Consider the following 20,869-nt stretch of genomic DNA (forward strand, 5'->3'; position numbering starts at 1 on the left):
CTCATTCTATTTCCCTTGAACCTGATTAACATCTCCCAGAGTTGTAGTATTCTATAGAACAGTTTGAGAAACATCTTTAGCTTACTTTGTTTTTTTTAGCCATGCCATATGGCTTGCAGGATCTTAGTTCCCCAATCAGGGACTGAACCTGGGCCCCTGCCAGTGAAAGTGCAGAATCATAACCACTGGACCACCAGGGAATTCCCAAGCTTACATAATTTAAGTCATTTTTACCATCATGAAATAAACATCTTACTCTTTATACATAAGGTAATTAAAAGGCCAACTACTTTGATTCACATCTAGTATGCAGCTGTTTTCCCCCAGCATCCTACACTTTCAAATCACCTGTCACCAGGCAGGGCCTCAATCTCTCCCATCTCCTAAGCAGCAGATGTTCTGCCTCGTTTCTCTGCCCTGCTCCCTGCACCCTCATAACCAGTCTGCTCTGCAAATCCTCCCACCTTTTCTTCCACTTTCCCTTCTCTCTTCATCCTCAGTCTTATGGACTTCCTTCAACTACGTTAATTACTCCTCTTCTCCTTTTTATAATCAACCCAACTGAGTTTCAATCTTGTAAATTACAATATCATCCTATGCCTGAAAACTTCAAAGTACTTCTCCCTTTAATAATAAAGGCTGGTGGGGACTTCCCTGGTGGCGCAGTGGTTAAGAATCCATCTGCCAATGCAGGGGAAACAGGTTTGAGCTCTGGTCTAGGAAGATCCCACATGCCACGGAGCAACTAAGCCTGTGCGCCACAACGACTGAGGCTGCACTCTAGAGCCTGTGAGCCACAACTACTGAAGCCCACATGCCACAACTACTGAGCCCACATGCCTAGAGCCCGTGCTCCACAACAAGAGAAGCCGCCGCCATGAGAAGCCCGTGCAGTGCAACGAAGAGTAACCCCCGCTCGCCGCAACAAGAGAAAGCCCGCGTGCAGCAACAAAGATCCAGCACAGGCAAAAATAAACTAATTAATTTTTTAAAAAACTATAAATAAAAAATAATAAAGACTGGTCCTTCACGTGCATTCTCCACACTGGATCCTCCTTAGGGTTCTTCCTTAATCTTAAGTACATATAATCATGTCAAATCCCATCTGGGTTCCCCCTTGCCATCCTACCATTTATTTCCAAGAGCTCAAGCAACTAAACGCTTTCACCTCCCCATGCCTTTGTTTGAGTTGTTCTCTCTGCCTAGAAAAGCACCTGTTGAAATCCTACTCATTTTCTAAGGTCCTGATCATAGGTAATCTCTTTTATGAAGTCTCCCTTATATCCCACTCTGGCCACAATTAGCTACTCCTTTTAACTACCTCAAGGCTGCTGCACAACTTATCACAGACACAGAAAGTTAGTTATACATATGAATGCAGAGATGGCAGAGCTGGAAGAGAAGACCATGAACCGGGTGAGTCTATCAAGCAGAATGAGCAAGAGATTGGTGACAAAAGGAGAAACCAGGGCTTCCCTGGTGGCGCAGTGGTTGGGAGTCCACCTGCCAACACAGGGGATGCGGGTTCGTGCCCCGGTCTGGGAAGATCCCACATGCCGCGGAGAGGCTGGGCCCTTGAGCCGTGGCCGCTGAGCCTGCGCGTCCGGAGCCTGTGCTCCGCAACGGGAGAGGCGTACCGCAAAAAAAAAAAAAAAAAAAAAAGAGAGAGAGAAACCAGAAGGGTATTTGCATGAATGGCTTGAACGCTAAAGGAGAAAGGGTTTTGGTAAGACCTGGAAGCAGCAAAGGGAAGCCGTGAGAAGGCTACAGCAGAGAGAGCTGCAGAAACAGGAGTGTTTTCATTCTGTGAGAGGCTGGGGTGTGGGAATGTTGATTCACAATGGAACAATACCCTCAGAGGGGGGCCACCGGAAAGATTTGGGAAGGAAGCCAGTAGAAGGATGGAAGCTCAGAATCACAGGGCAGTTGAGAGTACATAAGAAGACAGCTGATCAGAACGGCTGGGAGCCAAGGAAACTGGGGATAAGAGGCAATACCTTAGCCTAAACTGGCTGAGATCCCAGACAGTGTCAGGGGCCAGATGAGTTAAGAATTCAACAGTCTTTGATCAACATTCAAAAGTACATTGATGAGTAAATTTTCTAATGTCTGCAAAGAACAGATTTCCCTAGTGTTCCACTCATGGCACAATCCTTATCCCTGTGGGTGGGCTGTGCCATGGGGGTAGCAGGTTGGGGGGAGTGTCAGGGAGGGATTCAGTTGGGTGTGGTATCTCCCTTCACTAAGGCAGGGGCTCATAGACCAGAAAGTGAAGAAGCAAGCGGAACATGTACAGAGTTTACAGGGATCAAAGACCTCCAGGCACGGGGCAGACAAGAGTAGGCACCAAGGCCCAAGATGTAGTAAGCTCATCCAAAGGGTAGACAGAGAATGGCAATGGGGAATCCAAGACAAAAATATCTTCTGAAAAGTCTGTCTATTAGGCAGGGTTTTCAATTGCAAATAACTAGATTTAGGCACACAACAGCAGCAAAAGGAATGTATTAGCTCACATAACCAAGAAGTCCCAGAAGCTTCAGACACATCTGAATCCTGGGGTTCAAATGATGCTGTCTGTGCTCTCACTACAACTCAGTGCTACTTCTCACTGCATGCCAGCCTCGTTCATTCTGTCCTACTTCATATAACTTCCTCCATGTAGTGGAAAGATAGCCACCAGGAGCTCTAGGCTACATCAGTCCAGCAGCCAAAAAATCCCAGAGGAAAAGAATGACTCCTTTCCTAAACTGGAGCAGAAAAGGAGCCTGACTGAGTGAGCCTGGGTCATGTGCTCACCCCTGAACCAATCACTTGGTCAGATGGACAAGGCACTTCTCAGATTGGCCAAAGCTGAGTCACATGACCATCCCTGGCATTGGTGTCAACCCCACTCAAACCACATGGATTGTGGACAGAGACATTCCCCAGAGGAAGGAAGTCTGGTCAAACAAATAATAAGTCTACTATAGACAGTGTGGTCACTTGTCAGTCAGGCCCCAAATACCAAAAAAGCAGCCCAGTCTTGTTGCTTAAGCACAGAAGGGCTTTGAAGTCAGACAGAACTGGTTTTAAATTTCAGCTTTGACACTTACTAGCTGGTGATCTCAGGTAAATTACTTAATTGCTCAGCGCCTAAGTTTCCTCCTTATAAAATAGAATAGTATCTACCTTCTAGAGCTGTTTGGAAAGATTAAATGATATAATGCACATAAACTGCTAAGCACAATGCTTGACATATAGTGATCAATAAATGGTAGCTATTATTAGTAATAATAACAATCATGACACTTATTATTTAGAACAAGAGTGAGCTTGAAGAGTGAGCTGTGACTCGGTGAAAGAGAAAGCCAAGTCAGCACTTGGATAAATCAGCCCTGGGTCAAGATTCATTAAGGGAAACTCAGGATACAATACAGGGGCCCTGAATGAACTCTAAGATGACAATTCAAATCAATGAATGTGTTGAGCACCTATTATGTGCCAGGCACTAGGGATACAATTATGAATAAGACATATGGCTCCAAGGTAACCTACCATGAAAAATGACTATGGCTTCATGACGTTATTTTGTGGGGAGGAGAAGTTGACTGAAGCTGCTTCCTTACTTTCAGCCATAGGCTGTGGGCACTGGAAAAGTGCTGAGCGTACATAAGAACGATGCCTGGGGCCAACTGCTGGAATGCTAGGAAGGTATAAAAGGACTACAGTCACAGCCTCCCCCCTCAAAAAAAAGCCTCTGCATGAACTAGGAAAAAGTGTCTCTTCCTTTAGAAAGTTTACTTCCATCTTCCAAAAAACTGTCACAGTAAACAAATCTACTAGATCTTCCAAGTGAATGACATCCCAGAGTTCTGCAGTGTATAACCTGCACAACTGTAAACGTAGGCAGGGAAGATGACATGGGGGCTGAGAGCAGTCAAGCGATAGGGTGGGGATGGAGAATCTGGGAGTCCCCAGGCCTTTGGAGACAGAGAATAACTTTTGCTATGGAGCTGCTCCATTCAATATAGTAGCCACTCACCAGAAATAGCTATTAAGCATTTGATATGTGGCTAGTACAACTGAGGACTAATTTTTTTTATTTTATTTAATTTTAATTAATTTTAATTTAAAATTTAAAACTGAAGTGGTGTAAATATGTTTCCATTAACTGTTTGGTAGGACTACATTTTACTTTATCCACTGCATAGCATAAGACATTCTATTGAATTGCACTGTATTGCATTATATTGTACTGAGCATATCAAACTCCTGAGTTGTTTCTGGTATCTCATTAATAATTTTTATATGATTACATGGTGAAATTATAATATTTTTAAAATATTGGGCTACACAAAAAATACTATTATGATTAATTTCACTTGTTGCATTTTGCTTTTTTTAATGTGGCAACTAGAAACTTTTAAATTACATGTCTGGCTCACAGAATATTTCTATTCACCAGTGCTGCTCTGAAGACACCTAAGGATCTATAGTACTAAGGAGTATGGAATGATACCCAGAAGAACTGGTTGCTTTTGGTTTTGTTTGAAGCAGACCTTTATGTTTTCTTCTAGGTTGTCCAACTCTGTTGACCAGGAAGGAAAATAACAGAAGGAGAGGGTAGTTCAGTGCGAATAGCTCAGGAGAGCTATCAGAGTACACTCTGGAGTCAGACTGTATTGTTCTGAACTCTGGCTCCACCATCTAACCAAATTCCCCTGAATCTCCCTGGGCTTCAGGCTCCTCATCTGTAAAATGTTTAAAATAATCTTGCCCACTTTATAGGGTTGTTGGGAGGATTAAATGAGATAATCCAATGTAAAGAGTTTAGCATGGAGCCTAGCACATCTTATGTGCTCAACTAACTATTGGGGGCCACTGCGGCATTATTTGGGAATAAAGAAGGTGCAAATGAATGGTCTCCCTGTACCATGGAGCTCAGGTTGCCATGGTATAAGAGGGCACACCCTGTCCACATGTCTCCTCAGCGTTTATCTTTCTAGACCAAAGAGTTGGACAGGAGTCTACTTTACTCAATCCTCTATGCTTTGATTAATATGTTGGCTTTTTTCTAAGTGCATTATGTTTTTAAGATACATTGATGAAACTATCTTAGATGCTGAAGGATTATGAAAATGGGTAAGGTGGCATTTCTGAATTGTGTGTAACAACAGCTAAGATTTAACTAGCTTTTTTGTTCCAAATCCTTCACTGAATCAATGTCTTCAGTTAAGAGTTTATAGTAATATCTGAATCTCTTTCTTGAGTAAAAACCAGAACGTCCATCTGCATGTACAGATGAATTCATTTTACCTAAGTGCATTCTTTACGTCTTCCCTGCCATTTTGCATAAACTTGAGACCAGCAATTTGGCTTTTTAATGTCCCTAAAGGTTCCTGTTGACTGTAAACTTGGAGTTTACACTGTGTACTCCCTCTTCTACATGTTTTATTTTCAAAATAGTAATAAATAGTTTACTCACATTTGTAACCTGAGAAATGTCCATCTATGCTTAACCTTTGTTCTGTCTTCCAGTCCCCTCCCTATTCCTGACTTTTAAAAACATTTCTCCCTGGGCTTCCCTGGTGGCGCAGTGGTTGAGAATCCGCCTGCCGATGCAGGGGACACGGGTTCGTGCCCCGGTCCGGGAGGATCCCACATGCTGTGGAGCTGCTGGGCCTGTAAGCCATGGCCACTGAGCCTGTGCGTCCAGAGCCTGTGCTCCGCAACAGGAGAGGCCACAATAGTGAGAGGACCGCGTACCACAAAAAAAAAAAAAAAATTCTCCCAGCCTCCCACTGACTCAATATATTTTAATAGCCTTTGTGTAGAGTCTTTTCAAAAACACTTGGAAAATCACAGTTTATCCCTAGCTTCCATAATCATTTAAAGTTCTTCAAGAACTCTAGTGAATTTGTCAAACATGATTCCTCCTTACAAAGGAGTAACCTATCCCCCAAAAGATTTTATCTGTTTAAAAACTGTAAAATCTAGTTTCCCAACACATACACTTGTGAAAAATTTATTTTAGATTCCACTTGTTCCACAAAGTCCAAGAAAAATTCCACAGACATTACATTAAATCTACCGTCTGAGTCTCAACAAGCCATTATCCTCTGTGAGGCTCACTTTTCTCATCTATAAAATGGGCATAATATAGATGCCCTTTGCTAAGTAGAGCAAGCCATCTCATTACTCATGAATGTATATAAAACACTCTAGGAAAAGCTCAAAGTCCTTTACAAGCATTAGGCCATGAATCCTTCTGAAGTGGACTGTTAATTAGGTGTCATTATGCTTTGTTTAATGGATGGAAAACCTAAGGCATGGGAACACAATACCACTTAATAGGTAACTTTAAAATCTAGCCCAGGCTTTAAACATTAGTCAGAAGGATGTCAGGGTTGAAAAACCTGAATAGGAATTTCACTCTGCTCTAGTTCTTTATCAAGAACTACGACATTATTGCAAACTTCTCTCCAGTTACAGGTTGCCCTGCCCCTCCTACTTCCTCATGCAGACCAGGAATGGGGAAATGGGTGGGAGAGTTGGAATTCCCTACTGAACATATAATGCCTTCCCCGGCTTACAGAAAGGGTCATGAACCCTAGACCAGGTACTAAGGGCAAATGTAGTTTCACAGATACCATAACAATTTCTCCACGTTTTGTTACTGATCCCTGGAAACTTTTCCTATCACACATTCAACAAAATAAAATGAGGCTATAGACATTTATCAAAAGAACACAGCCTCTGCAAATAAACATGTCGGGTTACTCGGGCTTTATTATTGACCTACAACTGGTCAGATACATGGCATGGCCTCAGTAACTCCAAATAAACCTTATGTCTTCACATAAAGGAGATACCGTGGATCCAAGAGGTCAAAAAAGAGGTAATGGAAACTTTTTCAAATTATTATTTTGTGTCCTTCTGACACTGATTAACAGAAACAAGAAATCCTTTAATCCCAGAGTGGTATTTTGAAAAATATTTCCCAAGGAAACAATCCCCAAAAGGGAAAAACATATAGCAACACTACTTACTTAAAAACAAAAACAAACAAACAAAAAAAGTATGTCCAACAACTGGGGGGTGGTTCAAAATACCATTGTATACTAACATGACAGACTGTCACCAAGCTATTAATAATGGCAATTTTTCTTACAAGAAAATGTCTATTTGGAATATTGTTACCAAAGAACATTATGCCTGAACTAATTATAACCTCATAAACTGTGTGTACGTGTAATATGTGTATATATATATTTATATAAAGATTATAGAAAGATTATAGAATTTGGAGGTACATAAACAGTTGCACACAATGCTCCTTAGGTTAATTATCTTCTAGAAAGGTGCTAAAGATTTGTAGAAAGTCAAATGATGATAAAGATGATGGAGAGGGGATTCACCAAGAGTCTCTCTGGAATAGTTTTGGTGTCATTTTTAATCTCTTTTTTTATAAGCTTCAGTATTGTTTCAATTTTTTAACAATGAATAAATAAATGTCTATAAAATGACCTTTTTTTTTTTTTTTTTTTTTTTTTTTTTTTAAATGATGGCAGGGAGAGTCCAAAGAGCACACTGAGAGCTGGGGAATCGCAGTGGCAGGCAGAATTCTATCCTTTGTCTGGGGGAGGAAAGGGGGTTGCATCACCAGCTCTGAGCCTCAAAAACCTTCAGCTATGATTCCAGAACCTATGAACAAGAATTCTTTAATGCAGTGCTTCTATAACTGGTTTAAATATGTGACAAATAAGTTGACAATACTTAAAAAAGAAAAAAAGTAAAAAGCATTCATAAATTTACATATATAACAGCATTCATAACTCAGTTAAATTGTATTTCTGCTTCTCTGCATGGTTAAAGTATCAAGCATTTTTAGCACTCAAAGCAGGAAAATAAAAAAGAAAGCCAACTGCCTTCTATGAAACAAAAATAACCCCGGTGGTAAAAACTAACTTTACTGCATGCTTAAATTATATTTGCAGAAAAATAAACTTTGAAATCACTACTCTGTAGGGAAAAAAAACCACGGTTTATTTTGGGGGGTAGTCATGTGGAGCTCTCACAAGTTGTGGTTGAAACCTAATACTGGGAGATACATGAGGACATCACAGTTTCTAAGGAAATACCTAACAGAAAGACACTGCTAGAACTCTTTTCAGGATAAAGAGAAGACATAAAAAGTTTTCCCCATTAAATCAGGCTAGAACTTCAAAAAAATTAAAGGTACAGGGAGTAGGATATTTTATGAGGAGTTCTACTTTATAAGCATTTCATGTAGTACATGACAATTTAAAGTCTTTCATTTTTATACTTTATAGCTAAGCATTTCCAAAGCTCTCAACCTTAAAAAATAAATGGCATGTAGTTACAAAAGGAAAAATATATCTAATGTTGCTGAAATCCAAAGACATCTTCCTCTTTTAGAAACGTAACACTTAGCAGACTAGAAAACTAATCTGCACACACCTCCCTCCCTCTTCCAAACCTGCTCTTCTTAGCCATAAAAATCAAGACAATCACAAGACTATGCTAAGAAGACATATATGGGTGGAAAATAACAATAATAATAAGTACAATTAATGTTGTCTTTTCAAGGATGTTTTCAATGAGGATTATTTCTAAATAATATGAAAAACAATACACTTGGGAACACTTAAATTGAATAATACTCCATGGCTTTAGTCCATACAGCCAAAGAGAAGTGAAAGTCTAATCAAGAACTTAGTGAATTTAGGGCTTCCCTGGTGGCAAAGTGGTTAAGAATCCACCTGCCAATGCAGGGGGACATGGGTTTGAGCCCTGGTCCGGGAAGATCCCGCATGCCGTGGAACCACAACTACTGAGACTGCGCTCTAGAGCCCGCGAGCCACAACTACTGAGCCTGCGAGCCACAACTACTGAAGCCCAGGTGCCTACAGCCCGTGCTCTGCAGCAAGAGAAGCCCACACACCACAATGCAGAGTAGGCCCTGCTCGCAGCAATGAAGACCCAATGCAGCCAAAAATAAATAAATTAATTTTTAAAAAAATAATAATCAAAATTTTAAAAAAGAATTTAGTGAATTTAGACTACTGGATACAACTTGGATAATTATGACCATATTTTTTTTTTTAACTGCCAACTGTCCACAACTATCTGGAAAATTCATCTGGTACAATGATCTAGTATTTACTAGGCATGTGCTCTTCCCTGGGAGAGTTCACAATTCAGCTGAGAAGACAAAAAGAACTTACGTGAATTACTTAGCACATTAGAGAAAAACTATACTGCTTGGGAAAAGAGGTTGCAATGACTTCAAAGGTTCTGTTTAGAAAAGGGAAGGATGCCTGTGGAAGCACAGAGGGAGGAATGAGCACTGCAGATATTCCCACTGGCCAAACTTTTGTCCATAATGGTATCCAATAGGTCCAGCTGAATAAGTGTTTTCTAACCATCTATGCTTCTCTGTCCTCCTTCAGAATGACTACTGTATCTGCTCCACTGTAGCAATTGCCAGCACTGGTATTTTCTGGATTCCCAATGCATAGCTGCCATCATGAGGGTATAGAGCTTTGCTTTTTCTGGGCAGATAAGATGGTGTGGAAACAACACTCTTCCTACTTCAGTGGAAGCTGACTCTTGTCACCATTCCTCTGTGTATAAGCAGAAAGTCATGCTGATGTTGTCAGGCTACTGAGATAGAAAGCTGGAAGGTCACACTGCATTAAGGAAGCCTGAAGAATGACTCAACTGGTTAAACAGGGTTGGAAAGTTGTGATCATCCATGAGGAGCAGGGTAGGTCAGTCATCTCTGCTCAGCCCAGCCAGAAACAGGAACTTGGTGCACACTCCAAGAAAGGCATGAGCTTTGCAATGGGAAGAAAGGATGCTGCTGGGAAGGCAACCATGTGACAAATGCCTCCAGAAGGAAATAACAATATTTCCATTGGGGCCACATGGCCACCAATGACACCAGGCCCACACCGTTCAGCCTAAAACATTAGACTTACAGAAGCTGAGCTTACGGAAAAGTAAAAGGTTCAGAGGCCAAGGTGACAGAATGAGTCCTCCCAGACAAGGTGAATTTGAGAAGTGGGAACCAGGGCTCTATGACCAGCAAGCTATACAGCATCAGGCTAGGGCTGGAGAGAGGTTCTGCCTCCCAAGACCACTGTAATGAATTGGTAGTGGATGCTTAGAGTGGTACAGGAAGGAATCGGGGGCCCCAACTCCACTGGGTAAAGGCAGGGAAAATGGCAGCAAACTGCCATGGCTGAACCACACATCTCTCAGCAGAGGCTGGTTAAGAAAGCTATACTCCAGGCACTAAGGAGTAGTAATGAACAAAATGAAACGAAACTCTCTACTTTCTCTCCCTCCTGAAGACTCAATAAAATGACAGTAAAGGGATAAACCCACAAGGATGGGGAGAATGAAAGAAGAGACAACAGTAAAAACATTTAGGTGGGATGAGGGGAAGCCAAGAAACAACCTGATTTATACCATGGAATCTCAAAATGCTAAATAATTAAAGGCAATTGGACCCTCTGTGGGGAGTGGGGGGACGGGAGCTGATCTAAAATTAAATAAAAATGGAAAGCCTCCTTGGAAAGCACCTGGATCTCCCAGGTCCCTCCAGACACTCTGAGAAGTCAGGTGATGGCCCCTTCTCTACCCCAGCAAAAACATCTGGAGGTTCTGCCCTACCCTCTCCCCGACAGGAATTACACGAACATATAACTACCCCAGAGAGGGTGAAAAAGAGAAAGTCTCTGGGCTGGAGTATGTCAGGCACAGCTCAGGTGTTTTACTGGAAATACCGTGGAGAGGTTATAAGAACATGCAGATGCTGAGACATTCAGCCTTCTTTTCCACCTCGTTCCCAGATCTCTGGCAGCCAGGCTCCTCCCACCGCCCAGGAAAAAGACTGGAAGAGCTTTTTCTGAGGACCCTCACCAGCCCAAGAGGTACTAACATCAAAATTTCCCCAAATAAAAGACTCAGCCAAATCACCCAACAGTTAAGTTCCCAGCCAACAAGCTTTTTAATCCCCCACTCAGATGTGAGTAGACAACCTAGGGTATCAGAAATACAAGGAAAGCCTCTAACATGAAATGTAGAGACCCAAACAAATAAACAAACAATAGCAACTTGGGGAAACTGAGTCTATGCAGGAAGGAAAAAACTTTCCAGGTAAGAAAGTATCTAGTATCCAGCCCAAAATATCTAGAATTTGAACAATACATTTCTGAAAGAGACATCACAAAATAGACAGGAGGAAATTATCAATAAGATAATTCAAGAAAATTTCCCAAACTGAAAGATGTAGATGTCTGGATTGAAAGAACCCAGCACAATGGATGAAAAGAGATCCATACTACAGCACACATCATGAAAACTCCAAGATTGTGGAGGCCAAGAGAAAATTCTACAAACTTCCACAAAGGACACAGCAGGTTTGTAACCTGTAGACAGGTTACAGGCAAAAATTAAGGAATCAGAACAATTCTGAGTTTCTCAACAGCAACACCACAAGCTAGAAGGTGATGGAACAATGCCTTCAAATTTTCCATCCTAGAAGTCTACACTCAGACAAACTATCAATTGTTGTGGAAAACAGCTATTTTCAGGCACTTACTGAAAAATGAGGGACTTCCCTGGTGGTCCAGTAGTTAAGAATCCGTCTTCCATTTCAGGGGACGCAGGTTTGATCCTTGGTCGGAGAACTAAGGTCCCACATGCCACGGGGCAACTAAGCCCGCAAGACACAGCTAGAGAGCTCACGTGCTGCAAACTACAGAGCCTACACGCTCTGGAGCCCACGCATCACAACTAGAGAAGCCCAAGCTCCACAACTAGAGAGAAGCCCACATGCCGCAACGAAAAATCCCATGTGCCACAACTAAGACCCGATGCAGCAATAAATTAAAAAATTAAAAAATAAACAAACAAACAAAAACAAGGATGATTTTTTTAAAAAGAAAAATGAATAGACAAAATATGAATAGATAAAATAAATAGGAAGGAAAACAGACATCCTGTGCATCCTTTACCAGAAAATTCCTTGAGAATGGGCTATACCAAAAAAAAAAAGGAGTCTACAAGAAAGAGAAAGGCATGTACTACAGGTAACAGGAGATCCAATACAGAGAGAAATGATGGGGATCCCCCCCAGGATGACAAAGGGAGGTCCTCAGGGTGACATCTGTGCCCCATGTGTAGAGGGCAACCAGTCCAGACTAGAGTAAGCCAGGAAGCTCAGGGACAGTTTCTTTGGGGAAAATAAAATTGACAGAATACCTGACTCATCTGCGGTAAGAATTAGAAAACTGGTCAAAAGTTTTGGGTTGAATTAATGATAAGTACAAAAAAAACTAAGTCAGTGAACAAACAAAGCAATTACTGACTCCAAGGAAAAGAAAAAGTTGTGCTTGGCCTGGCTATGAATATTGATTTAACCAAAATTACTGTTTAACTATTGCAAGGATGGGAAAATAGGGAAGCTGTTGTTAGGCTGGGGGTTAGAAGAAGAAAGAGAAAGAGAGCCAAGTCATCATCGTCCACAGCAGGAGGTCAACAGATATAATGCTTCAAACTGAAAAATTATAAGTATCACTTACAATCAATAAACACCAAAATAACCAACTCGAAGAATCACAAGTGTTTGCTTCTGGAGAGGGAAAAATGCAACTTGGATTAAAGGTTTAAAACTAAAAAAAAAAAAAAAAAAAAAAATAAGAAGAAAAGAAAAAAAAAAATCATATTGACTTCTATGCCCCTTTTTTTTTTTTTTTTTTTGCTTTTGCTTTGTTTCCCTAATAACAATTTGGGAAAATTCCATCCTTCTTTTCCCTAAACAAACAAACAAAAAAATGTCAGGGACTTCCCAGGTGGTCCAGTGGTAAAGAATCTGGCTTCCAATGCATGGGACTTGAGTTCGATCCCTGGTCAGGGAACTAAGATCCCACATGCCATGGGACAACTAAGCCCACATGCCACAACTACTGAGCTCATGTGCTGCAAACTACAGAGTCCACGTACTCTGGAACCTGCATGCCACAACTACAGAGCCCAACTGCCCTGGAGCTTGCACACCACAACTAGAGAGAAGCCCACATGCCGCAAGGAAGATCCCACATGCCACAACTAAGACCTGATGCAACCAAAAATAAATAAATAATAATATAAAAAGAAAAGAAAATGTCATTTTCTACATCTACACCATGTAGCTGTGATCATCTGAGCTCTGACCAGTCAAATATAGTGGGAAAGTTAATAGTTATAATCCAATCCAAGGAAGGACAGGTTGAGCTAGGGCAGAGATGCAAAGGCAAGCCCAGGTGGAGGCAAGTTTGGAGGTAAAGCCAACTACTAAGCTTCTCTCCTCTGGGGTTCTTTTTAACAAAGCTATTCTCATGGCATAATCACCTGGGACAGGGTAATTTTAGAACTGGCAGTGACCATGGACCAATTTCACTCCTTTCTAACAGACTCCAATGCCCAATTTATGACCCTAATGCAACCAAGGCAGCTAGCCTCCACAGCAGCTGATCTGGGTTCAACTTCAGTTACTCCACTTTGCCTGTGTAGACTGGATAATAGGAGAGCACAGTAAGGGCTCTGAAGCAAGTGACACTGTCATCAACAGATAGTTAACTGAGCATCTGTGCACCAGGCTGAGGATCAACAGCCCTGTCAACTCTGTGGACCAAGTCTCCCTGCCCTGAACAATAAGATGATTCTCCCTAGGAGGGGCATCCCATGAAGGGGTGGAGTGGGGTGAAAACCAAGGAGCTAGAAGAGCTGGGCTGGGGAAGGGAGGTACCAACCAGGTCAACCGGAGGAACCTGTAGACAGAGGTGTGCCTGGAGGCCCAAGGCACAGGCTGCCAGCACTCTGCATACACAGAGGAAGGCAGAGAGACCAGCAATTCTTCCCCAAAAGCAAAAAGTGGCCAGACACTACCCACAACCCCAGCAGCCATCCTGTCGAGGGTCAACTTAGGGAGCAAAGGTTGCCATTCTCTGAGCTTCACTCTGACTTGATAAAACACAGCTCCTGCCCTTGAGTAACCAGCTGCTTAGAAAACAAGATGACTTTTTTAAAAATTTTTTTATTTTTATTTATTTATTATTTTTGGCTGTTTTGGGTCTTCGTTGTTGCGCGCGGGCTTTCTCTAGTTGCGGGGAGCGGGGCTACTCTTTGTTGTGGTGCACCGGCTTCTCATTGCGGTGCACAGGCTCTAGGCACACTGGCTTCAGTAGATGCAGTGCGTGGGCTCAGTAGTTGTGACTCACGGGCTCTAGAGTGCAGGCTCAGTAGTTGTGGCGCACAGGTTTGGTTGGTCTGTGGCATCCTCCCGGACCAGGGCTCGAACTCGTGTACCCTGCATTGGCAGGCAGATTCTTTTTTTTTTTTTTTTTTTTTTTCTGTACACGGGCCTCTCACTGTCGTGGCCTCTGCTGTTGCGGAGCACAGGCTCCAGACGCGCAGGCTCAGCGGCCATGGCTCACAGGCCCAGACGCTCCGCGGAATGTGGGATCTTCCCAGATCGGGGCATGAACCCATATCCCCTGCATCCGCAGGCGGACTCTCAACCAGTGCGCCACCAGGGAAGCCCCTAGCAGGCGGATTCTTAACCACTGCACCACCAGGGAAGTCCCAAGATGACTATCTTGATACAGAATAAGTAGGTAAATAGGTTGACAGTGCTAAAGCATATATTAATATTCTATATTTTTTCCTATCTGTAAAGGTGTGAAAATTCTAGTTCAAGGACCTATGTGTGGTAGAGCACTGCACTGACTCGCATGTGTTTGCAACACTTGCCCTATACAGTTCTACAAACCAAAATGTACACAACCTCAGGGAAAAATCCAGATCATTAACATAAACAATGCAGTAAGCGTCTAAAGCTGACAAGAGAATATATGAATCAGATTAACTGGAGTATTGGGAAAGTATAAGTTTTTCCTAAACAATGAAAATGTACCTAAGCCAAAAAAAAATTTTTAAATACATAATGATAATAATATACACACTTTTCTTTTCTCCATATAAATCATGACGCTCCATACTACATGTGATTCTCGCCAGCTGAGCTACCAGCATCACAAACCAACCTGCTAAATCCTAAACTTATTTGGGAAACCCACTGGTTTGTTGGGGCTGTTTTCTCCTCTCCAGCTCTTCAGGGGAGAATCATCCAGAAGCAAGTAAATTCTCAGAATTTCCTAAGAGGAAAAAAATGGGCCCTCACTGAAAAAACACAGGGTATATGCTCAAAACACTTAACTATTTTGGATAAGCTTCAAACCCACTTGGCCACCAGTCATCCTGTTGTTCCAACTTAACATTGAGATCTACCCTTCGAATCAAATCTTCCAGTTTCCAAAGAATGGCAATAGATGAGATTGTTTCCGAACCTGATATACAGCAACGTGTTATTCTTCCATGAAAACAAAACCAAAAATTCAAATCAAAAGGAAATTTAGGATCTAAGGGAAAGCGCACACCCCCGAGGCAAGGCCCTAGTTTTCCCAACACATGTATTCACCGAATCCCTGTTATCAAGATTCAAACACAACTTCCCAGATTAAAAATGTGAGGCTGGTGGGGCAAGGCACTCACACGTGCAACTGTGGAAAGTCTCTGTAGATACTGCCAACTTTCAATCAAGACTGCGCCGCCGCCCAAGCAGAGAGGAGGAATCAACCCCGCGGGGAAGATGGGAAGTGAGCCCAACGCTTAACTTGCTGCGGGGCGGCCCGCGTCCAGGGACCCAAGAGGAAAAGGGACGGGTGGTCCTCGGGAGAGGCTGGCGGCGGCGGCCACCGGAAGGTGCGGCTACGCCGGGACGCGCACCTGTCCCTTCGTGGTCCGCAGGGGACAGGTCCTCAGCTGGCGTGGCGCGCCTTCGCTCACGGCGGCGCGGAGGAGAGAAAATCCTTCCTGGTTCCACAAGGGTCCGTCTCTGGGCTTGTGGAAGCCTCCTCTCGCCGCGCGCATCCTCGTCCCCACCCGTCCCCTGCCGGAGTGGCGCAGTCCCGGGGCCGCCCCGCCGGCCCGCTGCGCCCTTACCTGGCTGGAGCGCGCCGGCTGCGCCGAGTCCGGGAGACGCTGAAACCGGCCGGCGCCGCGGAGTCCCGAGCCTGGCGTCCCGAGCCTGGCGTCCCGGCCCCGCCCCCACTCGTCCCGCCCCGCGCGGCCCAGAGATCGCCAGACCCTCGATGGCTCCGCCCCCGCACACCGAGGCGGGCAGCTACAGGTTCGCACGGGTCTGCTGGTTCTGAGACTGGAGGCCCGAGTGGGTCGGATGGGCCTCCCGGCTCCCCCGACCCAGTCGGAGTTTCGGGGAAGTTGCGGGAACGTCCCTGGTGTTCCTGGACGCCGTGCTGGGCCTCCTCCTTCCCCCCTCGCCCCAGAGAACTGACCCGCGACGTCACGGACACCCCCAGCCCGGGAGGACCCGAGCAGTGCCACCAGTGGATGACCGGGGACTCTTGTCGCAATTAGGGACCGCACCTCCCCTTCCGCTAAATGGTGGCGAACCAGGTGGGTGACGCGGTGCGGTGGAGCGAAGCAGCGAGTTTTACCAAAAGAGTAAGTCTTTTTACTGCCAAACCTGAAGCAGCAGAGCGTATCTGATACACTTACGGGTCACGTGGCCTCCCTAGTCCTGTAGTAACATTTTCTTCATTCACTGTAGGGTAGAAAATTGCCCTTAGGTAACTTACTGTATCCCAGGCACTCTTTCAAGAACATTACCCGTATTAACATTTCTATGAAGTATATGTTAATCAGAATCCCCCATTTTTATGGAGAAAGTGAAGCACAGAGAAGTTAAAACAACCTGCCTAGTGTCACCCAACTAATAAATATAAAAGCTAGAATTCAAATCCCCGTAGTGGACCTCCTGATTTTGAGCTCTAAACCAGGGGTCCCCAACCACCCCCACCCCACTAGGCTGCAGACTAGTACCGGCCTGTGGCTGTTAGGAACCGGGCTGCACAGCAGGAGGTGAGTGGCGGGCCAGCTAGCAAAGCTTCAAACGGCGCTCCCCTTCGCCCACCGCCTGAACCATTGCTGGCATTGCCGCCCGAACCATTCCCCCCATGGCTCGCGTTACTGCCTGAACCATCCCTCCTCACCCCTCCACCCCTCCACCTCTCTACGCCCACCCTGCACCCCCCGAAAAACTGTCTTCCATGAAACCGGTCCCTGGTGCCAAAAAGGTTGGGGACCGCTGCTCTAAACTACTGCTCTCCTGACCTACAAAATTTGAGCGTCCACCATGTCCCATGAACTGTTAAAGGCCCGGGCTCTGCCCTCAAGGAGCTTGTAGTCTAGTTCAGGGAGAAGGACAATCAGTCATCACTAAGCAAGTAAAAAAATGAAGCCATTACACATGTGAGAAGTGTCCTGACTAAAATCAAGTAGGTGATGGTGTTGAGAGTGATGGGGATGGGGAGGCCACAGATCTAGTTGTCCTGGAGGCTTCTCGGAGGAGGTGACGGTGGAGCTGGGTACTGAATGGTAGGCCAGGCAGTCAGCCTGAAGATGAAGCAAAGGGAAAGGCACATGAAATCATCATCATCCTACTTCATGCTTGTTGGAGACCTAAAAACGTGCCTTCCTATATTATCTCTCTTTTGATCATACAATAATCCTGAGAAGTCTGACAAGACTCCATTTTACAGGAAAAAAAATCTAATGATTAATGATTTGCCTAAAGTCATACTACTCCTTAGGAAAAGGGTTGGGAGGGGAGGAGGAGGATGGGAAGAGCACACAGGTTTGAACCAGGGCTTTCTGATTCCAAATCCTCTTTCACCCAGGTGATGATGATGGCCTGTCTCAGGAAGACTCTAGTAAAGTTTTTCTTTTGTGATCCTGCCTCCTCCCAGGCCCAGTCTCTTCTGCCTCCGTTGACTAATTAACATAATTTCCCCCAGGGCAAGTGTTCTTTGAGGGAGCAGAAGTCAGGAACCTTCTGAAAGGATGCAAAACGAGTGTGTAGAGAAAAAGTTATAGTTACATCATTATGGTAATAAAGTCGGCTTTCTCCCAAGAAAAATGCTCACATATATATATATATATATATATGCATAATGGAGAGGACTTAGAATTTTCATCAACTGGTCTGATCCAAAAAAGCATAAAAGTCACTGTCTGAAGATTTTAACTGACACTGTGGTGATTAAAAGAACTAGTTTCCAACTCACTTTTCCTGGGTTAGCTAGGCAACTGTGGAGGCTCATATTTCTGACTTAATGGAAATGAGGCTCTCTAAGTTTATAAAGGTTGATTGAAAGGAAAGCAAATCCAGATCCTCATGTAAGCCCTTCATGTCTTTACTGTCACTCTTAGTTCTCAAGAAAACCAGAGACTGATTTGTAAACAAAACATCTAGATCAACATAACTCTTTATCAGTGATAATTGAGGTCGTTTCCATAATGTTATACTGTTTCCTGAAGAAAGCATTCTTTATATTACCAGTCAAACAGTGTAAGTAGATGGTTAACACCTGTATATGATCCCCAGAGCATGTAGTAAAGAGTACTTGCATTGGTTTTCAGCAGCGTGTTGTTAGAGACTGTCAGAGAGAGAGACTGTAAGAGCTTAAGCTACATGGATGAAAAGGTGTAAAACTGAACTCAGGATGTAGTAGGCTAAAAAAAATTTAATATGTACTGTTTCTTATGTCAAACGGACAATAGCTTTAATAGAAAACAGAATACAAAGTTAGGCTTATGTAACTTGAACTTTTAGGTTGAGCCTCTTCAAAAGAAGGAATGTAGTGGTGGACCTAAAAAGGTTTCTCCCTCTTCCTCCAAGAAGAAGATTCAAACAACACTATTACTGCCTTCTTTATTTTAATAAAATTGAGATACAGAAAAAAGGCATTTATGACTTCTTAAAGACAGCAACTCCCTTCTTACTGAATATCCACACAGTTTCTATAAAATTTCTATGTTTAGGTGAGCAATGTCAGGTTGATATAATTTTAGTTCCTTGAGAAAAGAAAATGCCTTTTTTTTTTTTAAACTTGGAAATAGATTCCACGTTGTGCCTAAGAAGACACACAGCATCAACATGGAAAGTTTGCAAATAATGTGGTGTTTTGTGTTTGGAGCTTCTCCCACTCTTTTTTGTACATCTCTGGCTCCCTTTTGTAACTTTCTTCCTGCCTATATACAGGCACATCCTAGGTGAATAGTAATTGTCTGTTGAATGAATGAGTGATGACAACAATCATGTTAATAATGCAGACCTTATCAGTCTTGTATAGAGTCTATTTCTACATGAAGATTACTTCGTTGTGGTGGTATGATATGTCTGCCTCTCCTTCCATGATGTACTGAAATTAGTTGCTTCCTTGGAACTAAATAGAGGAAGGAAAGAGTTTCAAATGTGGGACACAAAATCAAAAATTATACTCCTGGGAATTGTTGCTAGGTAAATCATTCAAAAGAAAGAAATAGCATCATATACAAAGTATGTGTATAAGATCATGACTCATAATAAGAAAATAATTAAATGTCCAATGCTAGAGAAATGTTTAAGCAAAATATATTAATGGTGTGAATGTCAGGCTGTCATTAAAAATAGTATCTATGTTAATAAATAGAAATGTGGGGGAAAACTTATGAACATTAAATGAAAAAGAATAGAACACAGTGCTTTACATATCCTATGATTGCAACTAAATACAAATTATGTGGGAAGAAGATTGATGGGTTGAAAATAAGAATTATGAACAGTTTTTCAGGGGATTCCTGTGTGCCAGACTGTTTTAAGTGCATTGGATTAATTCACCTAATTCTCACAACAACTGCATGAGGTACAATAGCTTTAATAGAAAACTGCGTGCAGTTCTTCTTCTCATTTTACAGATGAGAGAACTGAGGCAGAGGTCTAAGTAATTTACCCAAAGTCACACGGCCAGGATGTAAATATAAAGTAGTATGGCTCTCGAGTTTGCAGCCTTAGCCATGCAAAGCTGCCAGGGAAAATAACGTTTGAATTATGGATCATTTTTTTTTTAAACTTCCTTGTATAATGTTTTAATGTTAATTTAACAGTGAGTAAAAACATTAAATTACAGAGTCAGAAAAAAAGGCACAGAAGTAAAACCAGATTATACTTAGAAGAGACAGATAAAAAGGTAGGATGAAGAAAATACTGAGTGAAACCATCTGGGTTTGGCCAGTTTATGTTTTGGATTAGAATCCAAATAGTGTTTCAAATGGGTCCAACATATCAACAAATTTATAGTTTATGAGGATTGAGATAAAATTATACAGAATGTTATATTCAGTATTATTAGTATGACTGAAAGTATATTCTGGCCTGGTGCCTTTTACTTACTGTTTCTTCTACCTAGAATGATCTATCCCTAGAACTTTTTGAAGCTGCCTCCTTCTCAACGGTGGCAGTTATGAAAATGTGCCCATCATTGCATTAGCAGGAAGCTGAGAAAACATTGGTGAACAATCCCAACAAAACTCCCTGTTATGGTGGAACTTATGTTCTGGTGGAAAAGTCAGTCATTTAAAAATGGATTGAGTAAAGTATAAAAACATTTTAAACAAGAGATTTTCATCGTAAGTCACTATTTAGGACAATTATAAATAGGGGGAGAGTAAGATATGGAAAGGGAGCTATTCTATGCTTCCCTCAAACTGGTAAAATGATGACATCAGTAGAAATTATGTAGATGTAATGTAAAACCTAGAGCAACCACTTTAAAAAGCTATTAAAAAAAGATACACACAAAAACACCCTATATAAACTGAAATAGAATTCTAAAAAATATCTCTCAACTCTTCATGGAGCATGTACCGAGATAATCATATCCTAGGCCATAAAACAAACCACAACAAATTTAACATA

At 42.6% G+C, this 20,869-nt stretch overlaps 1 protein-coding gene across 1 annotated transcript in view; it reads right to left on the reverse strand.

Moving 5' to 3' along the window:
* TEC (tec protein tyrosine kinase) overlaps positions 1-16,127 on the reverse strand; it is a 153,156-nt gene extending 137,029 nt beyond the window's left edge. Inside the window, exon 1 of the mRNA XM_059067278.2 lies at positions 16,054-16,127. The gene's annotated coding sequence lies outside the window, so the exon portion shown is untranslated. The remainder of the gene's footprint in view (positions 1-16,053) is intronic.
* Between the last annotated feature and the right edge of the window lie 4,742 nt (positions 16,128-20,869).

The sequence above is a fragment of the Kogia breviceps genome, chromosome 6 (genome assembly GCF_026419965.1).
Source record: "Kogia breviceps isolate mKogBre1 chromosome 6, mKogBre1 haplotype 1, whole genome shotgun sequence".
NCBI lineage: Eukaryota > Metazoa > Chordata > Mammalia > Artiodactyla > Physeteridae > Kogia > Kogia breviceps.